The sequence below is a fragment of the Phodopus roborovskii genome, unplaced genomic scaffold (assembly GCF_943737965.1).
Source record: "Phodopus roborovskii unplaced genomic scaffold, PHOROB, whole genome shotgun sequence".
NCBI classification, from domain to species: Eukaryota; Metazoa; Chordata; class Mammalia; order Rodentia; family Cricetidae; genus Phodopus; species Phodopus roborovskii.
Window position 1 is genome coordinate 5,281,113 of NW_026126459.1, and position 13,510 is coordinate 5,294,622.

Sequence of the window (13,510 nt, forward strand, 5' to 3'; positions counted from 1 at the left end):
TTCATGAATCTATAACAGCTGTGGCTGCCTGTATAAGGCCTGCACCAGATCAAGCCTTTGCCTCCCAAGTGCTAGGATTAAAGGCATATGAAGCCACAGCTTGGCCCCTGGACAGCTTGATAGCATATGCAGTCATAATTTTCAGTATTCATTTGTGTCTCATTTAAAGTGTTTGGTTTCACAGGCCTGTAATCCTGGTAATTGGGAGGATGAAGCAAGGGTATTTGAGGTTAGCCTGAGCTACATAGGAAGCCCCTGTCTCTCACACCCCTACCCCTGCAAAAAACAAAACAAAAAAACCTAACCCTCCCCCCCCAAAAAAAACCTACAAAAATAAGGCACAAAGTCCTTATTAAAGGGTGCACGCCTTTAATTCCAGTGCTTGAGAAGCAGAGGTAGGGCTCTCTCAGTTTGAGGTCAGCCTGGTCTACATAGCAAGTTCCAGGACAGCCAGGACTACACAGAGAAATCCTGTTTCAGAAAACAAAGTACTTTAGAGGTAGCAAGAGGATCAGAAATTCAAGTCGTTTTCTCCTATAGAGGGAAATGGAGCCAGCCTGAGCTATGTAAGACCCTGTCTCAGAAAATAAATCAATAAAATATGTAGTAACAAAAATGTGGCCAGGTGGTGGTGGGGCACACCTTTGATCCCAGCACTCTGGAGGCAGAGAGGAGGATCTCTGTGAGCTTGAGGACAGCCTGGTCTACAGCATGAGTTCCAAGACAGGCTCCAAAGCTAAACAGAGAAATCCTGTTTCACAAAAACAAAACAAAACAAATACAGTGTTTTATTTTGTTGTTTTTGTTTGGGTGCTTTTTATTTGCTTTGTTTTTACCATGCTGGAGTATAGCATATTCCTTAACCATCTGCATTTCAGGAACTATACTACATATATGCTGATGACAGCAGTGAGAACTAAGAAGGATGATGAGTGGTGAAGGGCTTTTTCTGTGCTGCTTCAATTTTTAAAATGAGAATTAAATTTAATCACACTGAATAGTCAAGTTTGAAAATTAAAACCCTGTCATATCAGAGGTGATACTAGAAAAGTAAGTGTCATTTGTTGAATATATGTGTCTTTCACCTTGCCATATTCTCTAGGAAAATCTCAACTGTAATTATATTCTGTGAGTTTAGTTAAATACTTGACTGTAGTCTATGCCAGTTTAGCAAGACCTGGGGATGGATGTGTCCAAGATCTGCAGATTCTCTAATTGCTCCTTAAGAGAATAGAGGAAACTGGAGTAGTTGGTAGCATGCCACCATGACAATGCATGACCAGGTGGTAGGGTTAAGATTACTTTTGAGCATTTCAAAATAGTTGTTTGAAGGCATCTTCCTGGTATTCATCTCTTACAAGGGAAAAACTACTGTAGATAAGCTGTTGGTTTTAGAATCAGTGTTTATGCTTGTCTTCCATATGTATGTACTTGGTACGGATAAGTCAAGAAGCTTTTTTGAGAAACCAAGTTGAAAAATAACTAGAATCCAAGCATGGCAGAGCACACATAATCTCAGCTACTCAGGAGGCTGAGGTGGCAAAGTCACTTGAGCCCAGGAGTGCAAAGATGCCCTGTCCCTCATAAGGAAAAGAAAGCACCTGGAAAATTACCTAGTTTACCTTACACAACTGTTCTGTCACAGTGTCTTTTTGTCCTTGGTAAGTGTCAGCAAGTGTCCAAGATGACAGTGAAACAGGCAAAGGACCTTGTTGGTTACTATCTCCACCTAAAGTTGTCTGTCAAGAGCATATGTAATAATGAGCTACATTGTGACATTTGTGTAGAGTTTTGGACTGATGATAGATCCAGAGAGAAGTCATGGGCCAGTCTTGGCGGAAACTAAGCAGAACAGAGAGCTAGAATAAGACAGTGTTGTTCTCTTGATAATCAGAGGCTGACAACAAAACTTCAGAATCTGACCCTTCTCTGAAGTGCCAAGGGTCACATGAAACTATATAGCACTGAGTTTTCCAGGAGGACCAGATCTGTTTGGGAAGGTGCAGCCATTCTCTTTAACTTTCTTCAGTGCCATTTGATGGGGAACTGCCAACATTATGCATTAAATTCCAGGGATACAGTTGGGGTTCACTTCAGCATATTTGATGGATATCTGCTCACCGAATTAAAGATATGTAAAACTTAATCTTTGCTGTCAGAGAACTCATGTTGGGAAAAGAAGACATGTATATTACCAATAAAACACAATATATCTCAGAGGAGGATCTGGGAAAGTCCTGGAGGGGACACCAACAGCAAAGGAGAGGAAGGGAATCAGCAAAGAGCCTCCAGCAGCAATTAGCTCATGTGTGGTGGACAAGGAGACCAGATGCAAGTTGGAATATACAGTGGAGAAATGGGCCTGGCGAATTCTTTTTTTAAAAATCTGCACTAAAGGTAATGGATATTTATTCATTTTAAATAACAGTATACGTAAAGGTCAAATTTGCTTTTGAGATTGTTGTAACACCAATGTGTAGAGCAGAAGCATGAGAGAGTAATTAAGATAGTCCTCATTCTTTTTATAATGGTGTATTGATTCAAAAAGTGTTAGGTACAGAAACAGAAGAGATGGTACATATAGTCATTCAGTAAAGTACCACTTCAACCATTGTGACATACTGGGGACCTAAAGCTATTACTTATAGTGTGTAACTACTATAAGCATGGGGAATGACATGTCCTCTCATAGACAGAGCATAAGGTCAGTTATGAAACAAAATACGACAGCTTCCAGATGGAGACAATTTCCTGACAGCCTGGAGTGGCCCTTATTTTTGCCTATCTCTACATGCAATGGATGCGTTCTGAGCCTGAGAGAGACTTGTCATTAGAAAATAAAGTCACCACTGCATTTACTAGGGGCTGGTAATGACTTAAATTGAAAAGATCAGGCCAGCTGTTATTTGGCAGTGGATTGGAGAGGAGCAAGAGTTGAACAGAGCCTTTGAGGGGGAAGAGATAATGACAGTGAAAATGAAGAATTGTAGGTGGGTCTGTGGTGCAAAACATAAATGCTAGAACTTGCTGATGGGCTTGTATGAAGGACTAGGAGAAGGTGAGATTACTTGAGATGAACTTAGGTTCTGATCAGGGCCTTGGTATAGACAGTGAAGAAGGAGAGGAGTAGTCTAGGCAGGGTGAAGATAGAGTTTGGGTCAAGTTGAGTCTGATGATTATGAGACATACAGATGGAGACAATGAAAGGGCAATTTGATATTTTTGAGGTAGATAGAACAAATACAATAAGAAATAGTAAAGATTGTTTGTGTTGCCAGGCAGCGGTGGCTCATGCTTTTAATCCCAGTACTCAGGAGGCAGAGGTAGGTGGATCTCTGTGAGTTTGAGGCCAGCCTGGTCTACACAGTGAGTGCCAGGAAAGCCAGGACTGTTTCACAGAGAAATCCTATCTTGAAAAAACAAGAGAAAAAAATTGTTTGTGCATTGTGGCATGCCTATAATCTTAGCACTAGGGAGACTGAAGCAGGAGGATTGTGAATTCTTTGTTATTTTGGTTTTTCAAGATAGGTTTTCTCTGTAGCTTTGGAGGCTCTCTTGAAACTTGATCAGTAGACCAGGATGACCCTTGAACTCAAAATAGATCTGCTTGTCTTTGCCTCCCAAGTGCTAGGTTTAAAGGTGTGCGCCACCACTGCCTGACAAGGATTGTGAATTCTTGGCTAGCCTGGGCTATATAGAGAGACACTATTTTTTAAAATATATTTTTTATTCTTTGAAATTTATAACATAATTCCCTCTTTTTCCCTACCAGTTTCTTCTATGCATGCATCCCTGCTCTCAGATTCATGGCTTCTTTGTCTTTAATTATTGTTACGTGTGTGTGTGTGTTCATTCCTAAATACATAAATACAAACTGCTTAGTACATATGTTAGCTGCATATGTGTATGATCTCAGGGTGGTTCACTTAGTATTGTATGGAGTTCTTCCCAGGGGAAGATCATTTCTCCTACTCTCAGCATTCCCCAGTTGCCCATAGCTCTTTGTCTAGGGTTGAGACTCTGAAAGCTTTCCTCACTGTCAGTATGATCATTGGTATCATTGTTATGCAGATCTTGTTTAGGTATTTATGTTGGTGATGAGACTTAAGGGATGTAGTCTTTCTGACATTTTTAGGAGAAACTTCCTGTTCCGTTGGCTCTTAAATTTTTTCTGGCCCCTCTTCTGAAATGAGCCCTGAGCCTTAGGTGTAAGAATTGTGTTGTAGCTGTATCAGTTGGAAATGGACATCACATAATGTTTTATTCTCTGCATTTTGTTTAGGTAGGTAGGTGTGTGTGTGTGTGTGTGTGTGTGTGTGTGTGTGTGTGTGTGTGTGTGTGTGTGTGTGTGTGTTGGTCTCCATCAGTTTCAAAGAAAAGTTTCTTTGACGAGGAATGAGAGGTACACTTACCTGTGGGTATAGAACAAAATATTTAGAATATAGTTAGGGATTATGCTTGTTTAGTAAAGTAACAGTTGTAGGTTCTCCTCCAAGATCCATGACTTCATTAACGGCAAATAGTTGGCTAGGTTTTCAGTACCAGGCATGGCTTTTCCTTATGCTGAGCAGGCCTTAAAATCAATTAAAGGACTATTGATATACATGCCACTGTTGAACCCTTAGGGTTATCGTGCCATGCTGGTCATTGTTGTGGGTCATACGGGGAGACACTATCACTAAGCAAACAAACAAAAAATAGATGCTCAGGAAATAAAGGTGCTTGCCTAACAACCTGAGTTTAATCTGGAACCCATATCAAGGTGGGAGGTGAGAAATGACTTCTAAAATTTGCCCTCTTACCTCCACATGAACACTGTTGCATGCTTTTTCTCATTCACACAATAGTAATTTTAAAAAACTCAATTTGTTTAAAAAGAAAGTAGTAAAGATTAAACAGATTTTAATGTCACTTTAGAAACTGTCCTGTTTTCATGTAGAGCCTCATACTTTAGGCAAGCACTGCACCAGGAAACTTCATCCCCAGCCTTTACCCTTCATTTTTAACTACAACTTGGCCTTTATTAAATGGGTATTCAGCACCTTGTGTTATAAGTACATTTTACTCTTTTTTCACTTAACTTTGAAACAACTTTTGAGTAAGAGGTTTGCAGAGGTATGCCACTGCCCACAAACTCTAAAGGAAAGAGTGAATTCAGGTGAAATTGCCTACTTTGCTGCTTCTTTGGGCAGCTTACAATTCTTCATTGTTCATTTGTCATTTTTTTCTTTTCAGGGTTTTGACTTTTTGCACTGAATATAACCTAGACTGATTGTCTCAGGCTTGTGTTGCCCCAGGATACTATCAAAGGTAAGTTTTTATTTTTTTCAACCATCAGCAGTAAATTAAGGGTCTTTATTTTATTTTATTTTTCGAGGCAGGTTTTCTCTGTATTGCTTTGGAGCCTGTCCTTTAACTAGCTCTGTAGACCAGGCTGGCCTTGAACTCACAAAGGTTCACCTGCCTCTGCCTCCCCAGTGGTGGGACTAAATAAAGGTGTGTGTCACCAAGGCCTGGCAGGTCTTCCTTTTAAAAAGAAGGAAATTATATGGGAAGGCTTTGTTCTTGCATTCCTTTAAAAAAAAAAAAAAAAAGATTTATTTAGGGGCTGGAGAGATGGTTCAGCATTTAAGAGCACTGGCTGCTCTTCCAGAGGACCTGGCTTCAATTCCTTGCATCTACAGTGTGGCCCACAACTGTCTGTAACTGTTCCAGGGGACTTGATGCCCTCTTCTGGTCTCCTCTGGCATCAGGCACATAATGTGATACAAAGATGAGTATGTAGGCAAACACTCTTACAAATAGACATGTTTTAAAAATAAAGAAATTGTATACTTTGGGATTTCATTTCTTTTGAAAAAAGACTTATGTTTTGTGCTTTGGGGTTTTTGTTTGTTTGTTTTTTTTGAGACAGGTCTCAAAAAAACCTGTTTTGGAACTCACTATGCAAACAAGGCTGACTTCAGACTCACAAAGATTTTTCTAACTCTGTCTCCCAAGTGCTCAGATTAAAGATGTATACTACTATGCCTGGCAATTTATTTTATTTAATGTGTATGGGTGTTTTGCCTAAGTTTATGTCTGTGCCGATGTATGTTTATGTCTGTGCCCAGGTATGTATTGTTCTTGAGTGTTGTCTAATCCTCTGGAACTGAAGGTACAGATAGCTGTCAGCTGCCATGTGGGTGCTAAAGACAAAACCTGCCTCCTCTGTAAGAGCAACAAATGCTATTGACTACTGAGCTATCTCTCCAGCCCTACATTTTCTACATCCTTTTAGAAAGATAAAATATGTCCGTAGTATCAGCTTTTTGCATTCTTGTTACAGCTATTTCCTTTAAAGTACACTGGTATTGAGACTGGGGATATTGCTCAGTTGTAGAGTGCTTGCCTACAATGCCTGATGTCTGGGTTGGTCCCCAACACCAAACATGCACACACTCACAAAATGCACTGGCATTCATATTGATACTGAGATTTGATTCTTTGACCCATACTGAGTAGTTAGTTGTTAGGATTAGCAATTACAGATTTAAGGTGTGTGCCACCAACACCCAGTGAAAACTTTTTAAAAACAGATATATAGAAATAAAATATATATATAAAATATTTATATATAAAATATATATAAAAATAGTAAAATTACCAGGTGGTAGTGGTACATGCCTTTAATACCAATACTTGGGAGGCAGGGACAGATGGAGCTACAGGAGTTTGAGGCCAGCCTGGTCTACAAAGCAAGTTCCAGGACAGCTAGGACTGTTACACAGAGAAACCTTGTCTCTGAAAACAAAACAAACAAACAAACAAAACAAAAAAGAAAGAAAGAAAAACCATGAATACCCAATTTGGCATATTGATGAAGCAGGAAAGAGATCACTATGCCTGGAACAAAGTAAGCAGGAAAAGCTGGAAAGAATGGAGGCTGGAGCCTAGAAGGCTTTGAAAATTCCAAGGTACTTATTTTTATAGAAGATGCTCATACAATGTGTATGCCGTTATTCACATGGTAATTAACAGTTACTAAGTTGCTGTCCTGTGAGTGCTAAGTACAGTGCCAGGTCAAGACTATCCATCATTTAAATGTATGATAAAATGATGGAATGTTCTGCTGAAACAAGTGGAACAAACACCACACTTCTTGGGACAGCTTTGCTACCTCTGGTTACTCCTTCCAGTGAATTTTTATGTTCACTTTTCAACACTTTCCTAGCACTGACACCTTAAATACCCTTCAGTAGTCCCCAAGTGATACCTCCTAGTTCACTATGTATTTAAGTATTGCCTATTTTATTCTTCTCTTTTGTCAAAATGATAGTAAAACTGGACTTGGATGCTTAAAAAATTATTGTAAGTTGTGAGTGAGATGGGAGAGGGAAAGGCAGGGATATTAGAAGGAAAGAATGTGGGTAAATGCAAGGGACTTCTAATGGGGTATTGTTAGCTTTCTGTCACCATACAAATACACAAAGTAATTAACATATAAAGAAAAAAGATTTGGTTTTGATGCAAGGTTTTTGAGGTTTTAGCCATGACTTGTTAGTAAGGCAGTATATATTGTGACACTATCTTGTATCAGAACAAAACTGTTTACTTTGTGTTAATAAAAGAAGGAAGAGACCAGCATCCCGCATTCCACTCCAAGAGCATGTTCTTAAAGACCAAAGATTTCTAGACTCAAACACCTTCCAGGTCAGTCTCTGGGAGCCAGGGTTTTCCCTACACAGACCCCTGAAGGCATGTAAGATCCAAACTATAACAGGTATAACCTGGGGATAGTGCGTTATATGGAGAGAGTAAAGAAATTTGCCTGTGTGACTTGCAGAAAAAGATACAGAATTGTATCATGAATAATAAAAACTAGAGACCGGAGTCAGGCTGTGGTGGTGCACGCCTTTAATCCCAGCATTTGGGAGGCAGAGGCAGATGGATTTCTGTGAGTTTAAGACTTGCCTGGTCTACAGAGCAAGTTCCAAGACAGACTGACTCTAAAGCTGTAAAGAAACCCTGTCTTGAAAAACAAAAACAAAACAAAACAATAATAATAAATAAAAATTTTAAAACCCAGAGATAGATGTTGAGGTTAAATCCAAAGATCAGAAAAGCAAAACAGCCAACTACTAGTTCTTACCTCTACTTCAGACTGAAAGAGTGATCCTTTCTCCTCGAATCCTCAGACTCCTTCTGCCTAGACTACATTGAGCTCTTGCCTTATATTCCTTTCTAGTGCTGAGATTAAAGGCATGTCATCCCAAGTGCTGGGATCAAAGGTATGAACTCTGTTTCTCTTTTAGACTGATTCACTCTCATGTAGGCCTTGAACTTACAGGTATATATCTGCCTCTATCTCCTGAGCGCTGGGATTAAAGGTGTGGTCACCACTGCCTGTCCTCTATGGCTTACTAGTGGCTTAGCTCTTAACTAGGTGTTTGATTAACTAGTGGCTTAGCTCTTAACTAGGTGTTTGATTAACTAGTAGCTTAGGTCTGCATTCTGATCTTCAGGCAAGATTTATTTAGATTACAAATAAAATATCACTACACAGAATAGTGAACTTAATTTTGAAAATAATTTTTACATAAGTTGGCACAGAAGAGGAGCCAGTAAATAATATTCCCCCTACCAAGTCCTGAACTAATAGAGTCATAGGGCAAAGGAGTGAGACAAGTAGAGATCACAATTTTCCTTCCATTGTGAGTATAGTTGGCTTTAGTGAGCTGGCTTCTATTTGGGGGCAAGTAGGCCTCTTATTCTGAACTCTGGGATCTAACAGGTTTATTGAGATGGCAGCCCTAGTCTGAGGTAAACCTGCCTCTTTGAAGAGTGGGGAATAGAACAGAATGAATGTCTTCAAGGTAAAGGTACAGCAGAGGAGCTGGATCCTACAAGTCCAGGTTGAGTTTCTTCTAGACACACTATCAGATAAGTACTTCACCCTGACAACATGAGTCAGGATTTACATCTCTAATATTAAAATATTGATGCTGTATTATGAGGAAGAAAGTATCAGGAGTATCAGGGGAGGGGCTTTCTTTCTCTAACATACTCTTTTGTCTCTCAGAGTGCTGGTCTTAACCAGTAGGTCTGAGTGGGTATGCCCACACCCTTTCTTCCTTTCTGACATGAGTTACAGTCAGAAACCTCTTCATTTCCATTTCCTCTGTGAAACACCTACGTATGTCTAGCACAAACAATTTAAACATAGGACTTCTCTGGCTTTATAATGCCTGTGCTGCTTGATGTTCAGCTGCCTTGTAGCTTATAGTTAGTTAATAATTATCTCATTCAGATGTCTAAAAGGTGTGCATGAAGAAAGTCTCTTGTCCACCATGCCAGCTTAGGAAAAGCTGGTCAGGCATAATTCAAAGTCAGACAACAATCTCTCTCACCCAAGCCTGCTAATGCCATGTTCTCTTTGCTGAGGCCAGCACAGCTGGCATTTACTTGCTAGGCCATAGTGGTCAGTGTATGCTGAGGCTACCTGTACAGCTAACATTTAGTTTACATGAGCTTTCAGTACCACCAACCACTGTGACAAAGCTGTGGCTTATTCTTGATGAGACCTACAAACCCCTAAGCTTTTGCTAAGGCTCTGAGCCTAATGCATGCAGCCTTGTCTCTATAGAAACAGCCACTTACCTAACGACAAAGTTGCCATAACTACAGTCACTGCTGAGGTCGAAATGCTGGGTGGCCTCTAGTTTATAAGACTCGGTAGCTAAAAGCTAGTGTACAGCTATTAAACATTCATTTGGCCTAATGTACAAGAAAACAATTTGTCCCTCCCTAAATCCCAGCTTAGCAGAAACCTCAAAAATCCCACATATAAAATGCCCTAAAATTTTAATTCATGTCTTTTTATCAAGATTTTAGTGTCAGAGCTGGAAAGTTGGCTCAGTGGTTAAGAAGTTTGTTCTTCTTTCAGAGGACTCAGGTTTGACTCTCAGCACTCACATGGCAATTTATAACCATCTATAATTTCAGTCTCAGAGGATCTGATGTCCTCTCCTGACAGACACCAGACAAAAAAATAAATAAAAATAAATTTCAGTTCAATACACCAGAGGTTAGGGTTGTTGAGGCACAGAAATGACACTGCCCTTCTTCTGATAGAAAACAAGATAAAAGATGATGTCATTCAAGGGGCCATAATGACTCTTCTGTTACAAAATGTGTGTGTGTGTGTGTGTGTGTGTGTATAAAATATCAGAGAATTTCTCAGTAGTAAACCACAGAACTCAACAGACTTGGTAGATGTGTTGGTGTATGCCTATAGTCCCAGCACTTTGGGGGAAATGAAGGCAAGAGGATCAGGAGTTCAAGACCAGCCTTAGCTACATAGTTTAAAAACAAACAAACAAACAAACAAAAAAACTCAGTTGACATTTCCTTCTGTGGGAAATTGTGACGGTATCCCACATTTATGAGGAACCAAGAAGAATGCCTACCTCATGTGCAGCTGCTACTTGAAGGAAAAGGATGAGAGCCACATATCTTGTCTTTTGGAGCTCTCAGGCAAGCTTCTGTACCTGTTCTGGGGCAGGTATAGAAGTGAAGTGGTGCAGAAAGATGAGGAAGGCTTTCTCTCCAGGTGCAGTCACAATGAAAGGGCCAAGAGGTAAATGAGAATATGAGTCTGTGGAAAAGTGGGAATTCAGATAAAGGGGGCTTCCTAAATGGCCATCAATATCATGTGTCAAGTAGAAATGTATTGCCACTAATTCTCAGAAAAATGATTCTTCCCAAGTTTCCTTAAGGACATTAAGCCTGAGACAGTAATTTTCTCAAGGTCAAATATAAATAAGCAGTGTTTGAGTCTATGGCTATCTCTGCATGTTTGTCACTTGCTTTTGCCCCTTCATGTTTAGTAACAGTAAGTTTGTCTGCTGTTGCCAGCTGCTGGGTAGTTCAGTACCCTTTGTTAGCCTGCTTTAGCCATTTCTACTCTAACAAGTTACTAAATTGAGGGCTGGAACAGAACAGACCAGACTCAGTTGGGTTGTGATGAATGGGCAAGAGCTTGTGAAGAGATAATGGATTGAGAAGTGAGTATAGGGGCAAAAGTTATAGGGTAGTAAGTGTGGAGGACAGATGAGTGTTTGTTTCTCGGGATGGGGAAGAGGTGTAATTAAAGGGAAGAGCAGTGACTGACACAGAGTAAGGGAGTGATAGAGTCAAGCAAGTCAGGCTAGAACAAGATATTAAAAAAAAAAAAAAAAAAAAAAAGACCAAGTAGGTAGATCCAAAGGGTTAAGGGTTAAGGTAATAAAGCTGTAGTTGACGTTTACCTGATAAGAATGAGTAGTCTGTAATAGAATAGCTGCTCAGCCACTGCCAGTCTCCCTGTCTACTGTCAGTGGCCAGCAGATAAGAGGGTCCAGGGAGGGGCTAGAGATGGTTCAGTGGTTAAGAGCACTGCAGAGGACCCACATGGTGGCTCATAACTATAACCCCATTTCTAGGGACTACAACAATCACACATGTGCATATACATATATTCAGGCAAAACATTTGTACACATGACATAAGATAAAATAATCTTTTAAAAAAGAAGTGAAGAGCTGGTCAGTGGTGTGGCACATGCCTTTAATCTCAGCACTAGGGAGGTGGTGGCAGGCAGATCTCTTGAGTTGTAATCCAGCCTGGTCTACAGAGAGAGTTCCAGGACAGTCAGGGTTACACAAAGAAACCCTGTATTGGGGAGGGGAGCAGGTGAAGATAATACCTCCTAGTGGGGCTGGGGAGATATCAGCAGTTAAGAACATTGCTGCTCTTTCCAGAGGGCCAGGGTTCAATTCTCAGCACCCACATGGCAGTTCATAACCATCTATAATTCTAATTTTAGGGAACCTGATAGACCAGACACATACATGGTGCATAGACATGGAAACCAAATACACATACATGTAGTATGTTTTGTAAAAGAAAGGTCAGAGATAGAGCCCTTTGCCAAGGAAGCAGGGATCTAGAGGCTATTGAGGAGAAACTGCATCATCTGTGAGCCACAGAGGTCTGGGAGCCTGAGCAGGGTCTGAGTTTATGCTGATGGCACATGGTCTGTAACTTTGATCTTTACTTTAACCAAGAGGGAGATAGTTATGAAGCACTGTGCATGCCATATCTTTCTGGATAGGTTATTAAATTTTCCAGTGTTGCCAACTTTTTCTTCTCTTCCTCTTTCCTTCTCTTTTGCTTTTGAGACAGGGCCTTGCCCTGTCTCTCAGATTGACTTCAAATTTAAAGCTTCCTCCTGCTCAATCTTTGAAGTGCTTACATTTTATAGGTGATGTGCACACCACATATAATTTTATAGGGTACTGGGGATCAAACTCAGCCTCAAAAATGCTAGGCTGAATCCCCAGTTCCACCAACTTAATTTTCATAAAAAGAACAATTCTGTTTATGCATAACTGCCATAAAAAGTGAAGGACATGATCAACTCTAGGAAATTTGTTTCACTTGTGAGCAGACAGTTCATCTGGGCTTGAGTGAAGAGGTTGAGTGATAGCTACTACTATGCCAATTTTTCATTTCTCATTACATAAATATATATTTGTTCCTTAAAAACTTTATTAGTGAGCACAGTAGAATTCTGATACCTCTTTGCCACATAACCATTGTTGAGATGTAGAAGTCCCTTTTTCGCTTCAGGTCTTATGATTTGGCTATAGAAAGGTCTGCACCAGAGTAGATATCGAGGGCTGTGTACATTCTCAAAGACTTTTTCTGCACAGAAACATGCATTATGAGCATCTTTTTAGCTGTTACTTAGTGGCCACTGTGCTGATCAGTTGTGTCCACTGTGATAGTCAGCCATAATGGTCAAGGTCGTTCGTGGGCACTTTAGTGGTCAATTGTAGTGTTCACTGTGGCAGTCAGTGATAATAGTTTTTTTGGTGGTCAGTGATAGTGTCCACTGTGATGGTTAGTCACGCTGGACACTGATTGTCATTGAAGTGGTCAATTTTAAGTGGTCACTGCCATAGGCACTGTGGTGGTCATTTGTAGTGTTCACTGTGATGGTCAGCCATGATGGTAACTGTGGTAGTCAGTTGTAGTGTTTCCTGTAATGGCCAGTCATAGTGGTCACCATGGTGATCATTGGTGTGGTCAGCTGTAGTGGTCATTCACATTTTTCACTGTGATGGTCATCTTAGTGCTCACTGTGGTGGCTAGTTGTAGTACTCACTGTGGTGATCATTGATTTGGTCATTGCTGTAGTCACTGTGTTGATCAATTGTAGTGTTTGTCAGTTTGTTGTGGTCAGTGTAGTGACTTGCATCCATCATAATGGTCAGTCACAGTGGCTCCTTTTGATTGGTTTGGCTAATTATTTCTTAATTTGGATTCATTAAAATATAAGCCAGATTTTAAGATAAATATTGCATATATTCTTTCATATGAGAAATCTAGATTTTAAAAAAGACTAAGCAGTGGGTAGTGGTGGTACATGTCTTAGCAGAGGTAGGAGGATCTTTGTGAGTTCAAGGTCAGCCTGGTCTACACAGTT

General features: G+C 40.2%; 1 protein-coding gene across 2 annotated transcripts in view; it reads left to right on the plus strand.

Annotated features, from left to right (window-relative positions):
* Positions 1 to 13,510, plus strand: part of Tnrc6b (trinucleotide repeat containing adaptor 6B) — a 213,842-nt gene that overhangs the window by 34,324 nt on the left and 166,008 nt on the right. Inside the window, exon 2 of one of the 2 annotated variants that reach the window (XM_051189418.1) lies at positions 5,236 to 5,310. The exons of the other annotated variant lie outside the window; for it this stretch is intronic. The gene's annotated coding sequence lies outside the window, so the exon portion shown is untranslated. The remainder of the gene's footprint in view (positions 1 to 5,235; positions 5,311 to 13,510) is intronic. 2 annotated transcript variants of the gene reach the window in all.